The following is a 27008-nucleotide window of genomic DNA, read 5'->3' as shown; positions in this document are numbered from 1 at the left end:
CTTCCCGGTGGGCTTCATGACCGGCAAGCCCCGCCCCCAGACGTTGAAGCACATATGCAGCGGTGCGGACCAGGCCCCATAGTGCAGCTAGCGAACCCGCGATAGGCTCCATAGGCCAGCAGGGGTCTTCTCCTCCCACATAGCAAGTAGGAGAAGCATGCAAGGGATCATCGTACCCAAGTCCATGCCCGGGGGATGGGGTCTCCCGTGCGTCCGTTTCGTCAGCATGGAGCACTCGTTGAGACCCCTCATCGCCATGCTGGAGGGGTCCAAGGGGAAGGCGCGACATGGCCCCACGAGGGGCCACAGGCGATGGGAGAGGCATCCCCCCGAAGTACCGGAGGCCGTGATCGAAGAGGACCGCGGGGAGTTCATGTGCATGAAGCTCAGGCATCCCCCCGAAGTGCGAGAGAAGAATCCACGGGATGCCCGGCGACCTCCGGAGTCTGCTGCGCTGATCCGCCTCCCCGGCCACCGAGGGGGAACTTCAAGAGCAAGGGTTCAGAAGACAGGGGCATAAAGGGAGGATGAGGGGGAACGCGTGCGCTTACTCGTCAATCGCCATCCACTTCTTCCTCATCGGAGCCCCTCGCGTCGGGGGGTGGCCACCCTCGGGAAACCTCCTCTTCCGGCCGGTTAGGGTGACACAGCGGGGGAGCTCGGCGGCCCTCGAGCGAGGCTTGGAAGCGGGGGCAGCGGTTTCCACCGTCGACCGGTCGCCACCACCAATCCCGGCCTGACATGGACACAGAGTCGGGAGGACGGGCGGCGGCGCACCGCCAACCCCGATCGTGGGAAGAACAGCACGACCAAGGACTTCGTAGGGCTGAACCCCGGGAGGCGAGGCCTCTAGGGAATGCCTTTCCCCCTGAGAGAGGAGGCCCCATTCATGGAAGAGCCGCATCCCCGCGAAGAGAGCTCCCGGGTCCTTGAAGCTATACAGTGGTAGGCCGTTCAGGGGGAGCTCTTCAGGATTGCCACTGGTTAGCCGATGAAGCAACTCACGCAAAACATTAGGGGAAAAGGGAATGACTTCGGTCCTAATCGAGAAGTTGGGCCCTGTGTAGGCCCACACGGGGCGGGAGTGGCGCTGAATAGGAGCAATCCATCGACAGATAAACTCGCGCACCACCATCGCCATCGTCACCCCTGCACGCCTCTGCTTCTCCAGCCGGGTCAAGACCGGCACGAGCCGGGGGTCACTAAGCTCTTCACATTCAAACCCCTGGTTCAGTGTGGCGGGGACAAGCGGAGGTTGGAATAGAGCTTTGGCCTCGGCAGCCTCATCCTGCATCCACTGCCGCTGGAACCCTTCCGCTTCGGGGAGGAGCTCAGCGTATAGGACCCTGGGTGCTGTTGCCTCAGCAGTTCTCAGGGACACGCACCCGGAGCACTGCACCTCAGAGATCAACTCAAGGGAGAAGAAATGGCGGAGCAATGCCACGGAAGGAGTAATGCTAACAAAAGCCTCACACAAGAACGCGAAGGCGGAAACGAGGACCAAAGAATGGGGATCAAGGTGGAGTGCGTGGATCTGTTAATGCAAAAGCACTGCTTTGAGGAAGCCCGAGAATGGCGGCAGTACACCTGAAAGGAAGGCGTGGAAATGGAGAGGAACCGCAGGGCACACTCTCTCACTCCGAAGCCATGAGCCCGGCCAGATCTGGGTGGCCCCCCACTCATTGGAGCCGACAACAACTACCAGTCGGACCTTGTCCAACCCCTCGAGGTTCACCACCTCTGATTGTTCCAGCGTGGACCTCGGCGCCGCCGGGACAGTTGGGACCCGCGAGCCTCCACATCGTCGCCCTTTTTGAGGCATGACACAGAGAACAAGGCAAAAACGACGTAACGCGGGTGGGTGAGAAGGAAGAGCCGACGGTCTAATGGATAGGGGGCAAAGACAGTCAGCACACACAGGTCAGGAGATGCTGCACGGAGAGGACGGGCTCTCCATTTTAAAGGCCCGACCCACAGGCGTTTAGGGCCCGCGACACTTTGGGCCGCCCCCAAGGATCCGCCAAGAGGCCAACCTAGGCACGCCTTGGGCCCGTGGGCTACTGTCGGCGTTCTGGGAATGGCGGTACCCAGACCTGCCTACGTGCGGCCTAGGGCTGGTCCACTTCACCGATGCAAGATCAACTGGTGCGACATCACCCGGGACAAGGCCCTTGTGAGGGGCCAAGCCTCGTGAGGGGGAGCAGCATCAGGACCCGCCGGGGCCTCCTCAGGAGCCCTCCGAAGCGGCGGATATTCCGAGGTAAGGCTGGGCCTCAGGAGTCAAGGGTGACGCCAGAAAGGACAGGCGAGCAACAAATGGAAGGACGTGGCAGTTTCCCCTTTGGTGCAAAGGAGGCAGGAGCATACAGGGGTCCCAAAGGGACCTTCCAAAGGTTTCCCTTTTGATGCAACAAAGCCACCACCACCCGCCAGTAGGGCAAACATCATCCTCGGGCCTGCCCCTGCAGCTCGGGCAAATACTTTGCAAGCGAAGACCACCTTTGGGCAGGGGATCATGTTCCCCTGTTCCCCTTCAAATTTGGCCGCTGTGGGATCCCTTCCAACGAGGGAAGAGGACTCGGGCTCCCACTATAAATAGAGAGGGTAGGATACTTGAGACTAGGGGGGAGAGTTCATTCCGATCCAGGGCAACACACCAAGACACTTGGCCTCCGGAGGCTTGAAAGCACTGTACTAGTTCATCCACCAACCTCCGCGAGAGGCAATCCACCAAAAGCAGGAGTAGGGTTTTACGCTTCACAGCGGCCCGAACCAGGGTAAACTATTATGTTCTGTGCTACCCTCACCATCGAGTGAGTCCTTCATCGTTTCCATCGGGTAGCGGGCTAGGTGAAGCTGAGTAGGGAGAGATCTTCGTTCACGCCCCTGTGTTCGAACCCTTAGGATTTTGTGGTGCCCGAAATCCAACAATTACTATGAATAATGTGAAAGATAATAGAACAAAGATCATACCCTCTAATACGAGGGGAGGTAAGGAACTGCCATCTAGCTCTGCTTTTGATTCACCTACTGTTGTGAATCAGCTTAGGACACCACCACTTGCTACTCGTTGTCATATGTCACAATTACTTGATGATGCTACTTCTGAAATTCATGAAACTTATGATGATACTACTACTATGCTTCATAAAACTAAATAGTGCCACTAGGGGAATTGCTTGATGCTCATATTGCTAGATCAATAGAAATTGAAAATGATGAAGATTATGATTCAACTATCATGCCTAGCTCTCCTAATAGATATGAGATGCCCGATGTACCAAAGGGTAATGTTATGGAATGGGAGATAGCTAGAGACTTTGTTGCTTGTAGCAATGGAGACGAATTGAGAAAATTGGTATGTAAACTGAAAGAAAAGTATATGATGGCGAAAATGAAACATGCTCCATAATTTTCTACTTATTCTATATGTGTTACTAATAAAGATTATGAATTCTCTCTTGATCTTGAGTTAATTACTATAGTAGAATATGATACTTTCCATCGTTATGAAACTAAAACTATTGTGGCACACCTTACTAAAATGCATGATATTGCCACGTTGTTTGCTCCTGAAGAAAAGATGCGATATTACTATATACCTAAGCCTTTTCCTTTCTATCTGAAAGTTGATGCTAAGAAATTGTTCCTTACTCTTGCTCATGGTTGTGTGTGTTTCCTCCATTATATGATATATTACTTTACTGAAAATAATTTTACTTCTCATAAAAAACAAGTTGGTTTACACGAAATATTTAACTTTGTACAAATCAAAGAAGAGAATCTCCCTCAAGCTTGGGGGAGTATTCTCGAGCTACTTAGAGCTTTGCATGCTCATCCTATTAACAAAAAATGAAATACTTGCTATCTTTTATAATGGACTAACCGATGCTTCTAGGAACTACCTAGAAAGTTGTGCTAGTTGTGTTTTATGGGAACAGATTATTGGATAAGCTGTATAAGTAGTGAATAATATATTAAGAAATGCTCATGATTGGACACTTCCGGAACCACCGCCTAAACCTATCCAAAATAATAGAGGTATTATATTCCTCAGTCTAGAAGATATGAAAGAAACCATGAGATCTATGAAAGAAAAATGTATTAAAGCTGAAGATGTCAAGCATCTACTACCTATTGAAGAAGTGCATGGACTTGATATCCCTATATAGGTAGTAGAGGTATTTTATCTTCGTAGATTTGATGAAAGTGATATACCTTACACTAAAACTCCTAGGCAATACATGGATGGATGTGATAATTACATTGTTAAGCAAGAACAATTTAACAATTATGTTAAAGATGAATTACAATGAAATGCTATGATGATTGATCGCTTGAGTGACTTAATGCTCAGAATTTCTAATGATGTTAAAGGTATAGGTAAACATGTTTCCATGGTTCACACTCAACTAGACCAAGTTGCTAAGTCACAAAATGATTTTCTTGCTGAAATGAATGATAATATGAATGATCATATTATTAGACCAATCACTAGAGAAGGTAGAATGACTCAGGACCCACTTTATCCTGAAGGTCACCCTAAAAGAATTGAACAAGATTCTCACACAAATAAGGATGATTCACCTAGTCCTTCTGAACGGAAAAATAAAAATTAAAATGATATGGATTTGTATGCTTCTAATGAACGTGTTAAATGAAAACCTAATAAGAATCATAATGATGTTTCGGTTTCTGATGCTAAGACACAACCTGGTAGTGAACATTCACCTAGTGATAATGATAATGAAAACAATGATGTTCACATTGATGCTCAACTAGATAGTAATAATTAAGAACCTGATAATGATGTGGAAATAGAACCTACTGAAGATCTTAATAACCAACATTCTAAAAATAAATGTTATGCTAAGAGGGACTTTGTTTCTAGGAAGCATGGTAGATAAAGAGAGCCATGGATTTATAACCCATGCCATTCCCACCTAAGACTTCTAAGAGTAAGGAGGAGGAGGATTTTGAGAACTTTGCTGAAATGCTTAGACTTGTACTTTTGCACACTCGTTTGACTAATATTCTGAAAATGCCTCCATATGCTAAATATAGAAAATAAATTCTTGCCAATGAAATAAATATACCGGAAACTGAAATTGCCACCATGCTTGCTATTATTCTTTTAATGGTGGAGTGCCTAAGAAGTTGGGAGACCCCGATATACCCACAATATCTTGCTCCATGAAACGAAGATATGTTAAAACTGCCTTATGTCATCTAGGAGCCAGTGTTAGTGTTATTCCCTTCTCTTTATACAAAAGACTTGATTTGAATAAGCTTACACCTACTGAAATATCGTTGCAAATGACTCATAAATACACTACTATACTGATGTCTACTATTAAAATTTATTCTTGTAGACGTAGTTGGGCTTCCAAGTGCAGAATTTTGTAGGACAACAACAAATTTCCCTCGAGTGGATAAGGTTTATCAATCCGTGGGGGGTGTAGGATGAAGATGGTCTCTCCCAAACAACCGTGCAATCAAATAAAAGAAAGTTCTTGTGTCCGCAACACACCCAGTACAATGGAAAATTGTATAGGTGCAGTAGTTTGAAGCATATATGGTGATACAAGTGTAGTATGGATAGTGGATATAGGTTTTTGTAATCCAAGAATATAAAAACATCATATAGCAAATGGAAAACCACGAGAAAACACTGTATAAATGATTGGCAATAAGGCCTAGGGTTCATACTTTCACTAATGCAATTTCTCAACAATGCTAACAGGGTAAGATCATATGGTCATCCCTCAACGCGCAACAAAGAATCACTCCAAAGTTCATGAGTAGCGAAGAACATAAGATGAAATTCGTGTAAGTAGTTGATACGTCTCCAACGTATCAATAATTTATGAAGTATGCATGCCATGGTTGCCTATGTTGACAATACATGTATATGGTTTTGATGAACTTTATATGATTTATTTAGTACTAACCTGGACTGACGCTGTTTTCAGAAGAATTTCTATGGTTTTGTTTTTGTGCAGAAAATGGAAGTTCTCGGAATCACCCGAAACTTTTTTATATTTTTTTATCGAGGAAATAAGCAATATTGGCATGAAGAACCACTGGAGGGGAGTGACCTGTGGGCCACAAGCTAATAGGGCGTGCCCCCGAGGCCACCCCATGATGGCTTGTGGGGCCCATGTGGCTCTGTTTGCCGTGATTCCAAAGCTGCAAAATCATATATATACCACAAACCTCGAAATAAAAAGAGAACATTCGCTCCACCACCGTTCCTCTCTGTATCGACGAAAAACCCTTGTGGAGCCTTTCTAGTACCCTTTCGAAGAGGGGAAATCATCTCTGGTGGTCATCTTCATCATCCCAACGGAGGCCATTATGAGGAGGGAGTAGTTCACCCCCGGGGTTGAGGGTATGTACCGGTACAAATGTGTTCAATCTGTCTCTCTCTCGTGTTCTTGAGATGGCACGATCTTGTTAATCTTGTTGGATGTTATTCCCTTGCTACCTTGTTGTGATGAATTGAATCTTTCCTTTTAATATCTCATTATGTTGGTTTGAATATTTTGGTTCGAGAATTCTTGATGAATGTATTGGATGCGGATACTCGTAGTGACATTACAACATTCGAGTGATTCACTTGATATTTGTTATGATATTAACTTGCCGATTCCAGTGACCTTGAGGATCCATGCATAGGGGTTGCTTGCACGCTTTCATACTATGTTCTGTGATAGAAATTTCTGGGTGCTCCTTGAAGTTATATGTGTTGAACTGAATATGATAGATCAGAAATTTTTTGATGCATGTCGCATAATTTACCCACGGATACTTGAGGTGACACTGGATTATCTAGGTGACATTAGGGTATATTGATATCTATCATGGGTGTTATTCTAGTATGAACTCTAGGGCTGTTTGTGACTCTTATAGGAATAGCTCAAAAGATTGATCGAAAAGACTAAGTTTGAGGTGGTTCTACTACCTACACCAATTTCATCTTATTGTTCTCCACCTGATAGGAACTTGGGAGATATTATTTGTTGCCGTTGAGGGATGATCATATGATTCTACTATGTTAGCATTGTTGAGAAATTGCACTAGTGAAATTGTGAACCCTAGGCCTTATTACCAAGCATTTATACAATGTTTTGCTTGCCGTTTTCTACTTTCTACCTTGCTGGTTTTATATTTTCAGATTAGAAAACCCTATATCTACTATCCATATTGCACTTGTATCACCATCTCTTCGCCGAACTAGTGCACCTCTACAATTTGCCAATGTATTGAGTGTCTTCGGGACACAAGAGATTTCTTGTATTTGATTGCAGTTTTGTTTGAGAGAGAAAATTGTCATACTACACATCCCATTGATTGATAAACCTTAGGTCATCCACTTGAGGTAAAATTCTGCGCTTGGAGGCCCAACATAGTGTAAGAGAACAAAGTTATGTAGTAGACATCAAGCTCTTTTCTGGCGCCGTTGTCGGTGAACTGAGTGCTTGAAGGTATTTATTTAGATTTTGCAATTAAATATTTTAATTTCATCTTTTTCACTAGTTTGGTTTTATAAAATAAAACTACAAAAAATGGAATTTAGGTTGTCTCATTTCCTTCGTCTCTATAATGTCTTTCGTGGAAATGATGGTTTAGAAAATTGTGCTCAATGCCTAGAGGAAGAATTTATGAAAATGCTTAATGTGAAATCCTTGAATGATGAACATGATAGAAATATTGTTGGTATGAATTCTCTTGATATCCATGATGCTAATGATATGCAAAGCCACAAGCTTGGGTGCTATGTTTGATGAAGATACTATTTTTAGGCCCAGAAGTTTTGATGAGCAAATTTATTATGATGAAATCATTCCTCCTATCTATGATGATTATTGTGATGACATTTATGATATAAAGAATAAGGATAACCATGAAAATTTTCATAATTATTTTAATTTTCACATGGATTATATCAATCAAGTATCTCATGATAGTTATTTTGTTGAGTTTCGTCCCACTACTATGAATGATAATAATTTTTCTTGTGTGGGTAGAAATAAAAATCATATGCTTGTGCATCATCAAAATAATGCTATAAGTGATAGCTATAATATTGAATTCCTTAATGATTGTGCTAAAAATTATAATGAGGGAGGAACATATGTTTTTAGGAATTGCAATAATATTAAGTTTCCTCCCTATGTGATCACAGTTTTGAAGTTATGCTTGTTTTGCTTTCCTATGCAAGTTCATTATTGCTATAGTAATTTTTTTCTTGGAGAATACCTATGCATAGTAAGTGGGTAAGACTCAAGTCTTGATGCTCTCTTGCATGCCTCAATTACTACTTTTTATGCGAGCATCATTGAAATCGTCATGCCTAGCTAAAAGGCATTAAAGAAAAGCTCTTGCTGGGAGACAACCCAACACTTTTACTTTCTATTTTTGTGTGTACACAAGATTAATATAATGTGGTAATCATGTTCTATAGTGTGGATACTTGTTTGTTCGATTTTGGGCAAAAATAGAAACTTTTGCGTCCAGTATATGAATTATGTGATTTTACTGGAGAGTCAAAAAATTCTTAAATTTTAACAAAGATTTTCCATTCAAATGCTTTGTACTTCCTTAATTGTTGAAAATGTTTAAAGTCAGGGAAGTATGGTGTCCATTCTGATCTTCACAGACTATTCTGTTTTTGTCAAATTCTGTTTTGCATGCATAGTTTCCTTATTTTAATGTTTACATAGCTTATATTTAGTGATATAAATTATGGGAATGATATAACATAGTAGGTACCATGTGAGAACAATTATGAATATTTTCATGATAGTACGTAAGTGAATGATCTATCTTTATTACACTAACCCATCTCACGAAGTTTCCTTAAGTTTTATATGATGGAAGTTTGCAAATTTTGGGTGAAATACCGATATAAGGAGAATAAGGTGCAACTAGAACCTATGTTTGGGGATGACCAAGGCACCCAAAGGTAATATCCAAGGAAGAATCATGCATCCAAACTCGGGGAAGCCCCGGTAGGCATCCCCACTTTCGTGTTCAACATTATCGGTATATCTTACTTGCAACCATATTTTTTTTCATCACATGATATGTGTTTTTCTTGGAGAGTCATTTTATTTTTTTGCTATATATTAGATGTTATTTATAATCTTTATTTTCAATAAAATGTTCCAATAATTGCCTTTAGAATGATTGAATTGCATGTGTGATGTGTGTTGTACAAAAATAGAAACTTCTGTTGTAGTATTTGAATTATCAAATTTTACTGGAATGAGGAATACTTTTGAAATTTTTACACAATACTATCACCTAGATTCTTTATCATTTCCTAAACTTTCGGAATTTTTGAAGTTACGTAAGTACACTGTTTTAATAGAATCCTAAAGACTATTCAGTTTGGACAGACTGATGTCCTAGTTTTGTTATCTACTTATCCTAGAGTTTTCATGGCTTATATTGGTAGATATAAATTGTGGAAATTATAGTATACAGTACCTTATGTTCGAAAGTTATTATTAAACTTCTCTTATGAGTATACATGAAGTGTTGATTTACTTTTATGTGTACAAACCAATCTCACGAGTTCTTTTCAAGTTTTTCGTCGATGAAGTTTTTGAGACATAGGTGAAACCAAGATATGAGAGGATTGAATAAGATATAAAAGCTCAAGCTTGGGGATTACCAAGGCACCGGAAGTAAATATTACAAGTCTCAAACATCTAAGCTTGGGGATGCTACGCATCCCACCTCTCTTCGTCAACAACTATCGGTTAGCCTGTGTTGATCCTAAGTTCTTATTTATCCACATGATATGTGCTATTATTGGAGTGCATTTTTATTTAGTTTTATATTTGAATAAAATACTGTGATTAGAAAATCTTTATTGAGAGATAGTCCTCACATAGCTACTAAGTAGTTTGATCTTCACTTATATCCTAAGAGTAAATTGTGAATCAATGAAATATCATAAATATGAAATCATCAATGTGCTTTATGTCTTGTAGTAGTTTCACATTTGGTTTAGATAGTAAATATATTGACGTTTGACAATCACTGTATTGGTCATATAAGCAATTCATGAATTATTAGTATAAGAAAAAGAACTTTCACATACAAATATATTATCTTGGACATCTTTTATGATTGTGAATACCCATTAGGTAATATCAAACTTGATCAAATAGTTGAAGTTGGACAAGGAAGACAATGTAATGGTTATGTTCGGGTACATTTGTATAGAATTTATATTGTTTTGGATCCTCCAACATGTGGTGCTTGTTTGTAACCTTTTGCAAGCCAAAACTTTGTACCATGTAAAAATACTACTTCTGCATCCAAATCCTTGAGCCAAGTTTCTTCCATGAGAGCACTCCATACCTACCTATATATAGTATTTCACTGCAATTCCAAGTAAATTTACATGTGCCACCCATTAAAATAAACATCTGTGTTGTCATTCCATTAGAAAGTTTATTTTTAGGAGGGCACCCGTGGATACGGCTAGCCATGGAATGTGATTGAATGGTGGAGGGGGAGTAAAACATTTAGGAGGGCGCCCGTGGATACGGTTAGCCATGAAATGTGATTGAATGGTGGAGGGAGAGTAAAATTTCAGTTCTGTTTGGGAACCGCCAATAATGTGATTAGCATGGAATATATTGAAAACTCTATGGTGACGTTGACATGAAAGCACACCACCCAAAATACATATTCATCTTTGTTTAAAAAAATGAGCTATTACACCCTTGTAAATCCGCAAATCCCTGCTTCCCTCTGCGAATGGACATTCTATTTACTTTCATGTTATTTACTTTTCATGTTGAGTCAGTTTCTTATTCCAACCTCAGTCTACTAGTTGGCAAGCACCATTGTTGGATAAAGATACAAACATATATATCGAATCAAATGTATTTGATCATGATTCATCATTGTTGACAATTATATTTATGATAAATATGCTGGAAGGCGAAACATTAAGCCCCTATCTTTCTCTGTGTTCGATGGATGTTATTTTATCTACAAATATGCTTTGAGTATTAGAAATTATAGAAGACTATATGATAATTGAGTATGTAGAACTCTTACTTAGACTTGATGATGCATTGAAATTTTTTTATGACTAAGAACATATGATGTTAATTTTCAAGAGAATGGATTGTTTGAACCCAGACATGTGACTTAATTGCTACTCAACCATGATGATTTTCATGAAAAATTTGCTGGTTATGATTCTAGAAAAAGTGATTGGAATTATCATTGATCAAACTTATACACTATGCTAACATTCACACTTCATAAATTATTTCTTTTATCATTTACCTACTCAAGGACGAGTAGGAATTAATCTCGGGGAAGCTGATACGTCTCCAATGTATTGATAATTTATGAAGTATTCTTGCCATGTTTGCATATGTTTACAATACATTTATATGGCTTTGATGCACGTTATATGATTTATTTAGAACAGACCTGAACTGGCGTTTTTTCAGCAGAATTACCATGGTGTTGTTTTTGGGCAAAAAATAGAAGTTCTCGGAATCGCTTGAAACTATTTCATATTTTTTTTAGATGAAATAAGAAATATTGGAGCGAACAACTGCCGCAGGGGACCCACCTGTCGGCCACAAGCCAATAGTGCACCCCCTAGGTCGCTCCATGATGGCTTATGCGGCCCATGTGGCTCCATTTGGCGTGATTCCAACGTTGAAAAATCCTATATATACCAGAAACCCCACAAATAAATAGATAACTTCCGCTCCACGACCGCAACTCTCTGCATCAATGGAAAAAACCCATCTAGAGCCTTTCCAGTACCCTCTTGGAGAGAGGAAATCATCTCTCATGGCCATCTTCATCATCCCGAGAGAGGGCATGATGAGGAAGGAGTAGTTCACCATCGGGGCTGAGTGTATGTACCAATAGATATTTGTTCAAACTCTTTCTCTCCGTCATGTTCCTGAGATGGCACAATCTTGATGAATCACGGGCCTTGTTAATCTAGTTGGATCATATGATGTTATTCCCTTGATACCTTGTTGTGATGAATTATGTCTTTCCCTTTAAGATATGGTTATGTTGGATTGAATATTTTGGCTCGAGAACACTTGATGTATGTATTGGATTCGGATACCCGTAATGACATTGAGGTATTCAAGTAATTCACTTGATATATGATATGGAATCAACTAGTGGATTCCGGTGACCTTGGGGATCTATGCATAGGTGTTGACTTCATGTTTTCACACTATGTTCTTCGATAGATATCTTGGGGTGTTCCTTGAAGTTCTTTGTGTTGGATTGAATATGATAGATCTGAATTTTTTTGATGCATGTCGCGTAATTTACCCACGGATACGTGAGGTGACATTGGAGTATCTAGTTGACATTAGGGTTGATCGATATGTATCATGGGTCTTATTCTAGTACGAACTCTAGGGCCGTTTGTGACACTTATAGGAATAGCTCAAAATATTGATTAGAAATAACAACTTTCAGGTGATTCTACTACCTACACCAATTTCATCTTATATTTCTCTGCTAGATAACAACTTTGCAGTGATTATTTGTTGCACGTTGAGGGATGATCATATGATTCTACTATGTTAGCATTATTGAGAGACTGTACTAGTGAAAGTATGAACCCTTTGCCTTATTACCAACCATTTATACAACATTTTGCTCTCTGTTTTCTACTTGATATCTTGTTGTTTTAACATTTTTATATTACAAAAACCTATATCTACTATCCATATTGCACTTGTATCACCATCTCTTGGCCGCACTTGTGCACCTATACAATTTTCCTATGTATATGGTGTGTTGGGGGAAACAATATATTTCTTCTATTTCATTATAAGGTTGTTTGAGAGAGACCATTTTCATCCTACACCTCCCACGGATTGATAAACCTTAGGTCATCCACTTTATGGAAAATTGTTACTGTCCTACAAAACTCTGCGCTTGGAGGCCCAACATAGTGTGCCAGAATAAAATTATGTAGTAGACATCAGTAGTAGAACCACCTCAAAGTTATTCTTTCTGATCAATCTTTTGAGCTATTCCTATAAGTGTCACAAACAACCCTAGAGTTTGTACTAAAATAACACCTATGATACATATCAATCAACCGTAATGTCACCTAGATACTCCAATGTCACCTCAAGTATCGTGGGTTAATTATAGGACATGCATCAAACAATTTCAGATTCATCATATTGAATCCAATACTAAGAACTTCAAGGAGTACCCCAAGATTTCTATCGGAGAATGTAGTATGAAAACGTGCAATCAACCCTATGCATAGATCCTCAAGGCCACGGGAATCCGCAAGTTGATCCCATAACATATATCAAAAGAATTAATAGAATACCTGATTGTCAGCTAGGGTATCCACATGCAAGACATACATCAAGTGTTCTAAAATTCAATATTCAATCCAACATAATGAGATCTTAGAGGTAAAGATTCAATTCATCGCAACAAGATAGCAAGGTAAGAATACCATATGATCCAACTATATTAACAAATCCCGTGATACATGAGGATCAGGACATATCAAGAACACGAGGGAGAGAGAGATCAAACACATAGCTATTGGTACATACCCTCATCCCCGAGGGTGAACTTCTCCGTCCTCATCATGGCCTCCGCCGAGATGATGAAGATGGCCACCGGAGATGATTTCCCCACTCCAGGAGGGTACTAGAAAGGATCCAAATTATTATTTTGTTGATATAGAGAGTTGCAGTGGGAGAGCGGCAGTTCTTTGTTTATTTATAAGGGTTTCTGTATATATAGGATTTTTTGGCGTTGGAATCATGCTAAATGGAGCCATGTGGGCCCACAAGCCATGAGGACACATCCCGGGGGCGCTGTTACTCCCTCGGTTGATATGTGCCTTCATGAATGTATAAGTTTTCAAGCTCTTGTCAACAAGGCGATCAATGCTGAGACTAGTCATACCGACTATGAAGCAACAAAGAAGCACTCTCGTGATTCTGGCTCCTCATCCATTTCAGCGTTTCACAAGCGCCGGGTGTGGGTCCCGGATAGTTCTCTGCTTCCAAGATATAGTCCGAGGCCATCCTATGTGGCGCCTCAGGCAAATCAGACCAACCCTCCAGCCAAGACCTATGGTGGTCCAGCTACCAATGCTGTACCACGTGCCAATCAAGTGATTTGTTACGAGTGTGGAGAACCAGGTCACTATTCATGTGAGTGTCCTCAGAATAACGCTGCCAAGCAACCTGGAAAGTCTGTTGGACGTGGCAAGCCGGGCAAAGCATTTTATCTGAAGCCAACTCCTCTGCATGGCCGCGTGAACTATGTTTCAGTAGAAGAAGCTGCAGAGGATCCCGACATCATTCTGGGTACTCTCCTTTTCAATCATCACCCAGCGTCTGTTCTTTTTGACACTCGGTCATCTCATTCCTTCATTTCTGAAAGTTATGTGCAGTTGCATAACATGTCCTTTTGTGATATACCAATTCCATTAGTGTTTCAAACTCCTGGTAGTAAATGACAGACTTCTAGGATAACTTATGACAATGAAATTCTTGTGGACAGGCTAGTCTTCCTAGCATCATTGATAGCTCTTAAGTCTTCAAATATCAATATCATCTTGGGTTAGCTCATTATGCCAAGATTGATACCCATTCTAGGAATGTTCAGCTTACACATCCATCTGGTGAGATAGTTAATGTCTCAACTCGACTTCCTGATGGCAATGGGTACTCATTACCCACATACCCAGCGGGTATTTACCATTTAGGCTGAGGGTATGGGAAAAAAATCTTTCCCCATGGGTAAATAAATGGTAAAAAGTATGCACCCATTGGGTATTGCGGGTGCAAGCATGGTACATCAAAACCCATACCCGCATACTCACATAGCCGGTCTGTGAACCAAGGTAATTATGAAAAAAAAGTCCCAAATGAATCTATTAGTCCACGGAGACACAGTCACGCGCCGCCTCCAGCCTCCTCGTATCGCTGTCAGTCGTAATTAACGTTGGAGGCTGGACTCCTCGACTACCACACCCTCGTTTCTTCTCCCGTCTCTCGATCTCCTCAATCACCGCCCTACACCGCGCCATGCATTTTCTTCCTCCCATCACATCTTCTCGTCACCTCACCGTCTCCTCAATCTCCTCCTCACAAGTCACGACCTCACCTCACCGCCCTGTCGATTCCTACAAGCGGCATGGAGAATTGAAGCAATTTATTAATGTGTGATAAACTTAGTTATATCTTTTATTCCCCGTCATATGAACCTTTATTGTAAATTGTAATCATTCAATTGCGGACTCTGAAGTTGATTCTGGCATGCCATGTGATTGTTTTGCACATGTATTGGTCGAAGTTAGAACTATATATATATTTGTTATGCTTCTATGCACCTTATATTGGGCTGCAGCCTCTGCATTAATGTTATTTTCGAATTACATAGTGTTGTTATTTTCATATACATCATAGTATATCATGTTGAGTTTTTTTGGTGGGTTTACCCGTGGGTTTTTAATACCCACATGGGTGCGGGTATGATATAAAATTTGCACCCAGACGCGGGTGCGGGTGCGGTTAAATTTTGAGGACATGGGTGCGGGTTTGGTTGAGCTCTACACGCACCCAATGGGTCCGGTCTCGACTTGCAAAATGCCAACTCTATTCCCTCAATGCTAGTCCTCTTCTAGAGCTAGAAGACATTCTGGTAGTCCGTGACTTCCCGGATGTTTTTCCAGAAGAATTGCCAGGCATTCCACCTGACAGGGATGTGGAGTTTGTGATAGATCTTATTCCAGGAACTGTTCCAGTAGCTAGAAGACCTTATAAGATGGCACCCTTAGAGCTCGCAGAACTTAAGAAACTACTAGATGAGGCCTTGAATAAAGGTTTCATCCGTCCTAGATCTTCTCCTTGGGCTTGTCCCCTCCTCTTCGTCAAGAAGAAGGATGGAACGGATCGGATGGTTGTAGATTATCGACCAGTTAATCTGGTCACCATAAAGAACAAGTATCCACTCCCCAGGATCAACGACCTGTATCATCAGCTCGCTGGATCCTCAGTCTTTTCCAAGATGGATTTGAGGTTGGGATACCATCAAATCAAGATCAAGAATGGGGACATTCCAAAAACGGCCTTTGTCAGTCGTTATGGCCAATACGACTACCTCTTCATGTCCTTCGGTTTAACCAATGCCCCAGCCACTTTCTCTCGCTTGATCAATTATATCTTCATGGAGTACTAGGATAAATTCGTCGTGGTATACCTCAACGATATTCTCATCTACTCGAAGAACGAACAAGAACATGCCAAGCATCTAAGGCTGGTATTGATGAAACTTCGAGAGCATCGTCTTTATGCCAAGTTCTCTAAATGTGAATTTTCGTTGCTAGAAGTGACCTATCTAGGCCATGTAATCTCTGGTAAAGGTATTGTTGTCAATCCCGAGTTCATGCCTTCCTTGATTGGACTCAACCTGAATCGGTTAAGCAAGCTAGAAGTTTCCTTGGTCTAGCGAGCTATTGTCGCTGCTTTGTCGAGAACTTCTCCAAGGTTGCAAAGCCTCTAACTAAACTCGTCAAGAAAGATAAAAAGTTCGAGTGGACACCACAGTGTGAGCATAGTTTTCAGGAACTGAAAAGACGCTTGACTTCCGCACCTGTGTTGGTACCACCAGATTTCTCTAAGGATTTTGTTATCTATTGTGACGCCTCGCGATAAGGATTAGGCTGCATTCTCATGCAGGATCTTCATGTGATTGCATACGCATCTCGACAGTTGCGTCCACATGAGGATAACTATCCCACACATGATCTTGAGCTTGTAGTTGTAGTCCATGCAGTAAAAACCTAGTGACATTACCTTTTGGGTCATCGTTGTGAAATTTACACTGATCACCAAAGTCCGAACTACATTTTCACCCAGCTGGAGTTGAATCTCAGGAAAAGACGGTGCATCGAGTTGATCACGAATTATACTTCGGGATAACTTACACCCCGGGGAAGGCCAATGTCATGGATCATGCACTAAGTCGTAAGTCTTATTGTAACAATCTGATGTTACAACAAAGTCAACCAGGTCTCTATGAGGAATTTCGGAAGTTGAACCTCCACATTGTTCCTCGAGGATCTCTTTCCAACTTGGTGGCAAAACCTACTCTTATGGATCAAATCATAGAAGACCAGAAGCATGATACCAGAGTTTCCCGGATTAAGAGGAATATTAAAGGGGAATGGCCAAATGTTTCTCGGTAGATGATCGGGGTGTTGTTTTCTTTGAGAATTATTTGGTGGTTCCCAAGAAGAAACATTTGCGGCAGTTGATACTTAGGGAGGCTCATGAATCTCCTCTCACGATTCATCTCGATAGTACTAAGAGGTGGCAGGACCTATGCCAGAGGTTCTGGTGAACTAGGATGAAGAGAGAAATTGCTCAGTTCATTGCTAACTGCGATGTTTATCTTTTAGTTAAAGCAGAACATAAAAAGCCTGCTGGCACCCTTAAACCTTTAGCTATTTCTGGGTGGAAATGGGATAAAGTTAGTATGGATTTCATCACCGGATTTCCCATGACCAAGAAAGGGAATAATGCTATCTTTGTGGTCATTAATCGTCTTTCTAAAGTAGCTTATTTTCTTCCAGTTCGTCAGAGTACAACAGCTAGCTAGCTAGCAGAATTATATATTTCTTGAATAGTGTCTCTTCATGGTGTTCCTTTGGAAATTAACTCGGATCGTGGGAGTATCTTTACTTCTCGTTTCTGGGAAAGTTTTCAAAATGCCATGGGGACACATCTTTCCTTTAGCCTTGCTTTCATCCTCAGTCAAGTGGTCAAGTAGGACGAGTCAACCAAATCCTAGAAGATATGCTTCGAGCTTGTCTTATATCGTTCGGCATGAACTGGGAGAAGTGTCTTCCATTCGCCAAATTTTCTTATAACAATAGTTATCAATCAAGCTTGGGCAAAGCTCCTTTTGAAGTTCTCAATGGACGAATATGTCGAACACCTCTTAACTGGTCAGAAACCAGAGAGAGGCAACTCTTTGGTCCGGATATGATCCAGGAGGTAGAAGTGCAAGTTTGCATTATTCGTGAAAAGTTGAAAACAGCCCAATCTCGTCAAAAGAGCCAATATGATCGTCACCATAAGGCTGTGACCTTTGAAGTTGATGAGAAGGCTTACCTTCGGGTTACACCTCTGAAGGGTACCCACCGATTTGGTATCAAAGGTAAATTGGCTCCACGTTACATTGGTCCTTTTCATATTCTTACCAAACGAGCAGAAGTTGCCTACCAATTGGAAATTCCTCCGCATCTTTCCGAGGTTCATGATGTCTTCCACGTCTCGCAACTCAGATGTTGCTTCTCAGATCCTACCGTGAAGTGGACCACGAAACGCTTGATCTACAGGATAACCTTTCATACTGAGAATACCCTGTTCATATTCTTGATCTAGCTGAGAGTACCACTCGTTGTCAAAACCTCAAGTGTCTAAAAGTTCAATGGTCAAATCATTCTGAAAAAGAAGCAACTTGGGAAAGGGAGGACAGTCCCCGACTTGAGTACCCCGCGCTCTTCCCGACGATTTCTAAATCTCGAGACGAGATTCTTTTGAGTGGGGTGAGTTGTCACATCCCTAGATTTACCACTTGGTGTTTAGCTAGATTGTGCATCATATTTTATTTTGCATTATAAATGAAGTGCGGATTGAATGAACCCTAGCACCTCACCTTAATCAAACCAATTCAAATGATGTGAATTTTCAATGAACCCAAAATAGCCTTCAAATTTTTTCATCTTTTGTGTTAAATATTGAAACAATATTCTAGGGATGATTAATATTTTCCAAACACTTTTGGCACTTAAAATAATCCATGAAATTCACTCGCAATTGCCAAAATAAATAGCTCTAATTATTTTAGCCATTATAAAATGTTGAGTTATTTTGTGGAGCTTGGAAATATTCCAAGTAAAACCCCACAAATATATTCAATATTATAGGGGATAGTTTAGAGCCAGAAATAAATAAAAGAAATGTCAAAAACATAAAACAGAAAAGAAATAAAAGCAATCAGGGGAGGAGCTTACTTGTCGCTCATGCCCAGCCCAACTCCCCTCCTCTTCGTCTTCCTCCTTCGCCAGTCACCAAGCAGGAGGTGGCCGCCGTTTCCCCTCGCTGCAGCATGCAGCTGCGTGCCTGCCTGGCTCATCCGTCGCACTGACCTCGGGGATAAGCTTCCCCCGAAGTCGTTCCCTTTCTCTCCTCCTCACCATTCGCTCTCTCTATCCTCTCCCTCTCTGCCGCCATGGCCGATGCTCGAGCTCACTGTCGCCAACCCGCTCCGGCTGCCCGTTCCTGCCTCTGAGCCATGTAGAAGCTCCGCCGTGACGTCTCGAAGCTCCCTAGCAAACCACATGATGCTGAGAGCTCCCGAGACGCCAGATCACAGTCGTCTTCAACCTTCGGCCACCAATCTTGCCGCCGTCGATTCGTCGTCTCCATGCCGTCCCCGAGCTAGCTCTCGTCGCCTCCGCCCTCTCAGTGAGCTAAGGAACCCATTCCCGTTCTTATCCCCCTCGTTCTCGATCTCTAGCCCCGATTCCATGGGATCCCGACGAGATCCACCGCGGGAGCTCGTCGCCGGTGATGCTCCGGTGAACGACTGGTCATTTTGAGGCCACCAGAAGCTTCAGCTCATCGCGTATGTGCTGTAGGAGCCAATTCCCGCGTGCTTTGAGCCCCATAGAGATGACCCTGACAAGGCCCGAGCTCTGACAGTCGCCGAACTCGTCGTCGGCGACATTTCCTACCACCCCAGCCCGAGGGGCTTGCTCCAATGGACTCGCGGGCGAGTGGCCGTTTGATCTGTGCACTCCGCCGTCCGTTTGGTCTCCTGAGAAGGGATCCTGACGCACTCCGCCGTCTCTGAAGTCACCGGAGGCTTGCCGCCGGTGAGTTTGACCTCATCGCCGGTGGGTTTGACCCCCTAAGCCTATGACAGGTGGGGCCAGAATATGGGTAATTAAGTTTAAGTTAAGTAAAGATAATTAATTATTTAAACCCTAATCATACACTAACACGTGGGTCCGGGTCTGTTAGATAGCTAATTAACTGAAATCTTAATTAGAAATAAGCCAGAGACACTGACTAGTGGGACCCAGTGGTCAGGTTTGACTTGCAACGGCTAGTAAGCCCAGCTGATGCAGTGCTGATGTCATGCTAGCGCAATAAATAGAATTCTGTAATAAAAACAATTCCTGAAATAGTTTAAAACTTTTAAAATTCATAGAAAATAATCGGTAACTCAGATTAAAATAATTTATATATGAAATTTGATCAGAAAAACCCAAAGAATCCAATGGTGCTATTTGCATGCATGTTTATACAAGATATAGCTGAGCATGAGATCAAATCAATTAAAGGGTATCTGAAAAATACCTTATTTGAAGTGATATTTGAACTTTGATTCTAATCAGCTTCAACTAAAGAAATGGTAGCTGCATTAGCCCATGTCACATTTCTTTTCATGCTATGTTCGTGCATCATATTGTCGCACTTGAAATGTATTGATTGTTGTTGTTTGTTTCGGTAGGCCCTACCCCATCGGATACAACTGAATATCCAACCGAAGGATTTTATTCCCCTGCTGAGCAACAAGGCAAGGACCATTTTGATCATCCCGATAAAATCCCATGTTCTCGCTCCTTCTCTCATTTATTGCATTAGGACAAATGTTTCAAAAGATTTTATTTCGGTAGCTGAACCCATTCTTCTGCATGACCTATCATTGTCACAGTAAATAGCTAAACCTTGAAACCTAGCATACCTGGTAGTTGTTTGTGCCATGATGTGCTTTACTCTGCTTGCATGCTATGCTTAGAGTTGTGTCAGGTCTGTTTCATCTGGATGATGAAACGGAGTGGTTGAATGTGTTCTGATGACTAAAAGATAAGTGTTTAACCTGATTTGGTAAAGTTACCGATGAGAGGCTATGTAGGAGTACATGGCGGGTTGTCTCGTTGGAACCGTTCATAGGAACTGAGTTCCGTATATGTGATCCGAGACTAGATACTACCACACATTGGGATCCAGTAACTCGACCCCTCCTGGCTTATTAATCTCCTAGTACTCGGTCTAGGAGTTGCAAGTAGTTTCTGGTGTTTATAGTATATGCTAGAGGCCGTTCATAGTGCTGACCTTATAGGTGGACTATGATGGTGGGCTTGAAAACCCTGCGCACATTGTTTGAGGCCGTAGCCCAAACTTCGGCCGGACTTCCGTGCTTGTTCACTCTCAAATAGGAGATAAACCTGGACTAGGTATTAGCGTGGTTAACGGTCGTGGTCGACTCCCTCGATGAGCTTCCGCTTGAAGGTTGCCGAGGTGCATTAAGTGCACATGGCAATAAGTGGCGAGAGCATGTGTGAAGAAGTACATCCCTGCATGGTTATGATCTATTCGAATAGCCACGTCCGCGGATATGGACTACTTGGAGACATATGTTGTTCATAGATAACTTTAATGGCTACTCATAAAAGTATCAAGATAAGGGTGAGTATCATGTATGGCATTCCCGTAGGGAAACGCGAAAGAATCCATGGTAGTGTATTGTTGTGGTGGTACTGGACTCGTGTATGACTTATCAAAGTTTTTTCAAAATAACTAAAGTTGTAGTATAGGCTAGCCAAGAGACAAAGCAGGCTTGCTGCATAAAACCCCACAACCCCCTTATTGATACTTGTGTATGAGTAGATAGATCTGATTTAAAGTCTTGCTGAGTACCTTCATACTCATTTTTGCTTCATAAATGTTGCAGAAGACACCCATGAGCAATCAGGTGGGTTCTACCTAGACGTCGATGATGACGTGTAGCTGGTTTCCCAGCTACGACCTGGCCCTTTCGTAAGGGATATGTATATAGTCACGCTTAATGCCTTTTCCTTTCATCTGTCCGTACTCAGACAGCTTTAATGCTTCCGCATGGCTTGTATGACTTTTTTTGTATGACTTGAGTGTCAGGTCATGTGACCCCTATCTGTATGAACTTACTATGCAAGGCTCTTCTGAGTCTTCTAAATAAATGTTGTAATGTTGTATGGTTATGTTGTGATGCCATTGTTGTATCTATGCATATTGAGTATGTCATGCGTACGAGTGATGTGTGGTGATATGTATGGGGTTCGACACCTAGTCGTGCGCCTTTAGTAGCCCTCTCTACAGAGAAATGCCCCTCTGTGCATACACTGAGCCTTGGTAGCTCGCTACTGCTCCGGACACATTGGTTGACTGGCATGTATCCTTCTTAGCTGTTGTGTCTGTCCCTAGGGGGTAATGTCACGCAGTGTAAACGAGTTGTAGCTTGCTACGACTCGTCTATACACGCTGAACCGACACCTTCTTTGCTGGGTTATGTATGCATGTCTCTGAATAGTTGTGCCACTTGGGTTTAGGACTAGTTATGTCGACCCGGGTTCTTTGACATTGGAATGCTAGTGACACAATTGTATACGTGAGTCAAAAGACGCAAACGGTCCCGACCAAGGTAAGGTGGTAGCCGTGGGGTTAACCGTCCGTGAGACCGCATAGTGATGCGATGTGTTACAGGCTGGATTCCTATGGCTTAGGATCAGGGTGCCGACAGCGTTGGTATGAGAGCCTGACTGACTGTAGGATTACCAAGCCAAACTGGTCGAAGTCGAGTCTAGAAATGCTTTAGTTATATATAAGGGAATTGATTGTGGAAGGGAACGTAAGGCTCTTGCTTCTCTTCTCAAGTCATTCTATTCTGGTTACCCTCATCTTTTCTACAAGGATTAAGAACTAGGCTTCTTGTCTATCTCTCAGGATCACGTGTTACTACTCTATAGATTGTAGAAAGTGGATCATGAGTCAATCCGAGTTTTTTTAGTTGTTTTGAGGAAAAATAAATAGTGGTTATGCCATACCATTTTTCGCAGGATGTCTCAAAATTGTTTTTGAGCATTCCCATCCGTTATGTTGTCTGATTTTGCTAGAGCTCTAATGCCTTTGCATTATTCTCTATTTCAGATGCCTCCTCGTCCTTCTCGTCAGGTGGCCCATTTGACTAGGCGCATCGATGTACCGGGCCACACGACCATGTTGGTCAGGATGATGTCAGTAGCCGGTTACCGCTGGTACCTAGAGTATAAAGTGGAGGAGCAGTACCTGGATTTTAACCAGAGCCAGTATATGTGTACTGTTAGGGTATATCCAGATTACCCTGGAGCTGAGGAGCCAATCCATTAGTCTTATGGATTGGGGGTTACCATTGACATGGCGATCCAGGAGGCCGCCTATTCAATGTTGACCATCATGAGAGCAAGACATGCACTTCACCAGAATTCAGAGTTCTAATATATTCCAGCTTCTCAGCCAGGGGAAGAAGGTTATCTCAGTGTAGTTTACTTTGATTCTTCTTTGGAGGACCCGTTGCTGCAGGTTACCACCCACATGTTAGAGAATAGAGACCGAAATGCTCGTGCTCTTCGCATGGAGCTTTATGCTACTCGTGTCCGTCTGTGGACAGCTTTGACACAACTGGCACGTGTTGTTCAGACAGGCTATGGACACATGGAGATGTTGAACCCAGTTAGGACTCATTTTCCAGCTCATGTTTATTGGCCTGCTATCGATGGTGTTACCCCTCTCCGTGGACCTTTGTTGCCTACAGTCAGGGGACCAAGGGCACATCCGTGTAAAGGTGGCAGATGTGGGGTTAGCCGTGCGTGAGACTGCAAAGTGATGCGATGTGTTACACGCTGGATTCCTATGGCTTAGAATCGGGGTCCCGACAGCCCAAGCCAAATCCGAGAGCGGTATATAGGAGTCCAACCCTAGCCCTAGAAATCTGTTCCACCCATTCATCCCTAGTCCCATCGACTGGCCGCCGGCAGCCTCTCCCACCTCAGGAACTCGTCCCGATCCCCTCATAGCCAACCACTGCCCGCCCCTGCCCGATCCAGCACATCACCGATTCCCTCACACCCACCTGGTCTCCTCCTTGCTCTGCCCGCCTACTCGCCGTAGCAGCCCCATCCCCAAGCCTCGTCACCCATGAGACACCTCCTTCCCCTGCGCATCTGGTGGCGTCCATCCGCACGTGCTCGTCGTTCTGCAGCGGTGTAGCATGCAGCAGCCGCTCCTTCGGTAGCGAGCGAGCCCATCCCGGAGCTGCCTCCTCTGCCTGGTTCGGAGCTATTCGTGCCCGAGCCACACGACCGCGCAGCCTCGTGCCCTCGCCGGAGGTGGGAGCCCGACCCTGTGCTGCCAGGAGCCTCTCAAGGCCAGAGCCTCTCCACTCCCCATCTCTTTCCTGCTCCCCTTCCACCTCTAATCTATCCTCTCTGTTTCTTTTCTCTGTGACAGGTTCGGATCGAGAGCCTGCCACCCACGGTGCTCCAGCCATGGCCCCGAGGCTCGTTCATGAGCAGACCTGACGCGACAAATGACCCTACCTTGGATGCGGCGTTGCCATGGATCGGAGCCACCGTTCTCTTCCATGCCCAAGTCCCATGCCCCGCCATGGCTGCCTTCGAGACCGAGCGGAGCTCCTCCTCCTTGCCTCAAATCGGAGTTCCCCACCTCCAGGAATGTTTCCGCTACCTCCGGATGTGGTGGATCCCCCGCTTCCCGACTGCACCACTCGACGGCATTGCCTCCGCCTTCCAGTTCGTCACCAGTGAGGAGCACAGCGCCATGGCGAAAGCCTTTTATTTGGCCCAGATCCAGTCTGGAATATTCATAATATCTAGTCATGTTAGCTGAAGTGGTTACTGTAGCATTTTCTAAACCAAGGGGACTGGGGTTCGATTCACAGCCGTGCAATTTTCTTTTGCTTCTCTTTTCTGTTTTCATTTGTGTGAGTTAGCGATAGCTATTGTCCATGTAGTTCAATTCCACTGCTTATCAAGCTCCGCTAGAAGCCGAGTTGGCTAGCCCGGCTACTTATCAAGCGGGAGGTCTCAAGTTCGACACCAGGGCTGCCCTATTTTATTATTTTGCCTTGTATAGATTTTGGGCATTTTTCCAAGAGATGCACATTTCAAAAAATTGCATTGTTTTGAAACACTCGTAACTTTTAAACCGTGTGTCGGATCAAAATAAGTTAGATATGCAGAACATGTAGAATTTCATGCAAATTAATATTTTCCAACTCTCATGCAATTTCAAACTGTTTAGTGTGTGTTTTGCAACGGTTTGCGTGTCGATGTGATAAAAACGGTTTAGGTCATAGTTATTTAACTGTAGCTCCGTTGGAGATGAGACATATATGTAAATGGACCAGAACGATGAGTAGAATCACGTGAACCACTTTGTTTTGACATTTAAAAAACATAAAAGTGATTAGGACAAATTAGAATTTAATACATGGGGTCATTTCGGAGATGCTATATGTCGTTTCCGACCTCATTTAAAATGCCTAGAAAGGTAGCTTAATTACGCTTCATCTCTTGCCATGTTAAAAACATTTTAAAATTGTCGTGTACCTAATCAAGAGTGAACTGAATACTTCGGATGTGGACTTTCGTCAATATGCAACTCGTTGCATATTCAACTTCACTTAATGTGTAGTGTTTGATTGATGTGTGTTGTCATGCCATGCCTTGCACAATTGAAACCGTTCATGCATCATACGTGTTGTGCATTATGGCGTGCATGTGCTGTGGTGAATATCATATGTTGATTCTTGTTTCTGGTTTGCTTCGTCTTGATAGAGTTCCGCAAGCGTGTCGGAAAGTGAGGATCCATTTGGCTACATCAGTTCGTCTGCTTCACGGAGTCGTTCTACTTCCAAGCGGGATATCAGGCAAGATGATCATTTCCCCAGATATCATTACTATCATTGCCATGCTAATTGTTTCGTTTCTATCGTTATGTCTTGCTGCCTATCACCTGTTAAATATCGGCCTCCCATCATTGCCATGCTAGTTGTTTTGTTTCTATCGTTATGTCTCGCTGCCTACCACCTATTCAATATCAGTAGGTGGGCGGAGGAGCCACGAGTCCATTCCTGCACTCGCCTGACCTCGAAAGCCCCTAAGCTGTCGCTGGTGAGCTCTCCCTCCTCTCGTCCAAAGGTAGAAGATGACCCCGATAGGGGGACCCCACATGTCGGTGGCCGTCTCATCTCTCTCTCTCCCAGCAGTCGCTGGCCACAGGGCCGCGCGCGTCAGGTTTAAACCTGACGGTGCACGCGCCTCGGCTGGCTAACTGGCTAGCTGGCCAGTTGGCCAGCTGGGCCGGCCCAGCAACTTGCCGAGCCAAGCCAGTGAGCTGGATTTTTCCTTTTTTTTATTCCCGATTTTAAAATACATCCACAAGATTAAATATTTGTCCAAACCTAAATATTTTTCCACCATAATTCTTGTAAAATTGTCTAATATTTAATAGTGTTGTTATGAAAAAATTTATTTAAACTTTTATGTATAGGTTATTTTAAAACCTAGTTTAGGTATTTTTAACTTTTGTTAAAAAGACTTTAAAAAGACTTTTTTAGTCCAAAACGAGAAACAAACACCTTGATAAATAATAAAAGCATTTTACAGAATAGGCTAATATTTTTTATGAGTGTTTTTACTCTGTTTTTGGTTGGGGTCCTTATTATTATTATTATGATGATAGATCACACGTTTAACGAAGGACTTGGACCCGAAGACCTCGAAGACCCCGTATAACTAGCTTATCAAAGCAAGCAGCCCTTTGACCATGTCTAACAAAAATGTTTTATGCACGACATGTTGATTACTTTATTCTGATGCATATAGTCATGATTAATCAGTACACCCTGTATGGTGTTACCGCTGGACTCACTGGAGCACTTGCATTTGAGCACGACCTTACCATCTGTGAGGGTCATGCTGATAAAAAGTTGACAAGTCGATGGTAGTGCTATGATTATGATGAGCATATGAATGGTGATAGTAACACAAAGGTGACTACAAGGGTTTTAGGAAAACCCCATCAGGTGCCACTAATGCCCGAGGGTGA

This window comes from Hordeum vulgare, chromosome 7H (genome assembly GCF_904849725.1).
Source record: "Hordeum vulgare subsp. vulgare chromosome 7H, MorexV3_pseudomolecules_assembly, whole genome shotgun sequence".
NCBI classification, from domain to species: domain Eukaryota; kingdom Viridiplantae; phylum Streptophyta; class Magnoliopsida; order Poales; family Poaceae; genus Hordeum; species Hordeum vulgare.
The sequence above is the reverse complement of the archived record's forward strand: the minus strand, read 5'-3'. Positions refer to the sequence as shown.